A 1,426-nucleotide genomic window follows, 5' to 3' on the forward strand; every position below is an offset into this window, starting at 1 on the left:
TGTAAATTTAAAGATCAAGCTATCCTCTCATCCTTTGGTATAACAGCAAAGCCAAGCAAAACAGAAACATCAAATACTGGTCAGCATGTAAAAACACTGGACCCCTTAGACACTGCTGGCAGGACTTAAAAGTAATACACATGTATTTTAGTTCTTCAGGTCAGAAGTTTAACCTGGGTTAAACAATCTTCCTCTTTCTGCACAAACACACACTCCACAGGTCGGTGAATTCCCAGGCATGAACCGTGTGTGTCCTGGGGTCACCACGCCCTGGTGTCAGACGGATGCAGCACAGGGTCTTCATGCCGAGAGAGTGTCTTCAGTCACGCGGCCTCAGACCGAATGCTCTGTGGTGGCAGCTGCAGCCGCACATCCCCTCCATGGACACTCATGCTGCCGGGCTGCTTTCACAAGGACTCTGGTCTCTCGGCCCCACAACATGATTTCATGCCCATCTTCATGTGAGGACGGTCCTTGTCTAACAGGCACTATCGACAACCACTGTGAACTAACAGCAGGCCATGCTTGTGAATCCCTGAGTTCGGATAGTGAGCCATCACCGACCTTGTGGCATGACAGGCCTGGAGAGAAGGGGCGAGTGTGCTGAAATGCATGGAATAATAAGAGAAAGTCATGTAAGTTGAATAACGTCCTCTCTAAAGAGTGTTACCAAAACATGAAGACTCGTCCACAGGGCAGTGTTAACAAGAGTGCAGGATCCAGATCCTGTGTGTCTGCAAACTCACCTCTTTCCCTCAGAGACTCACTGCAGGGTCGGCCTGGGTCTTGTTGGAACTAAGACATGTGAGCAAGGTGGCTCCTGAAGCTGTCAGATGGCTGACACCCAGAACAAACAGGACCAGACTGTTACACAACACAGGAGCAGGTACAGTCATCTATAAAACAAACTCGCAAACATCATCACAAGCACAGGAACCAAGGTCCAGATTAAACGTGCGTCTAGGCTGACCCGGCCACACCAAGGACTTCATGCCCACAGCTCAGAGACAGGAAAAGGCCAGATGAGGGCCTGTGGTCAGAGATCCTATGGAGCCAAGATTCTACTGAAGGTAAAAAACGACAACAGAGATATCAAGATGACCCGGCTGAGAAGTGTTCGCAAACTCACATTGTCCTGAGCACTAGCTGGGTACAGGCCTCACCCATGCTCAGTTCACCCCGCACCTTCTCTTGGGCCTCCTCCATATCTCCAGTGTTCTTAAGATGTTATTAGTTATTCTTTTAAAATTGAGCATTTCTTCGTTTCATTAACCCATCAACCCCTCTCTTGGTAAACGTGAATGACCAACGTCATGATCAGGTCCTATTTTTCAAAAGAGAAGTGGGACAAAGCAGTGGAGAGCAAGGGAAGTAACCTAGGGATGGAGATGCTCTAGCAGAGATGGGAATACAGGGACAAGGGTCA

General features: G+C 48.7%; 1 protein-coding gene and 1 long non-coding RNA gene across 2 annotated transcripts in view; one reads left to right on the forward strand and one right to left on the reverse strand.

The window, feature by feature from the left end:
* The window catches only part of LOC105979518 (patr class I histocompatibility antigen, B-2 alpha chain-like), a 254,494-nt gene that overhangs the window by 10,182 nt on the left and 242,886 nt on the right, over positions 1-1,426 (forward strand).
* LOC123522340 lies at positions 117-1,420 on the reverse strand. The gene is made up of 2 exons (XR_006680608.1): positions 747-1,420; positions 117-603 (listed from the first exon to the last, which is right to left on the reverse strand). It is a non-coding gene; the product is annotated as an uncharacterized LOC123522340 (long non-coding RNA).

This window comes from Echinops telfairi, unplaced genomic scaffold, assembly GCF_000313985.2.
Source record: "Echinops telfairi isolate 266 unplaced genomic scaffold, ASM31398v2 ScPeMD7_5868;HRSCAF=6743_0, whole genome shotgun sequence".
Lineage (NCBI taxonomy): Eukaryota > Metazoa > Chordata > Mammalia > Afrosoricida > Tenrecidae > Echinops > Echinops telfairi.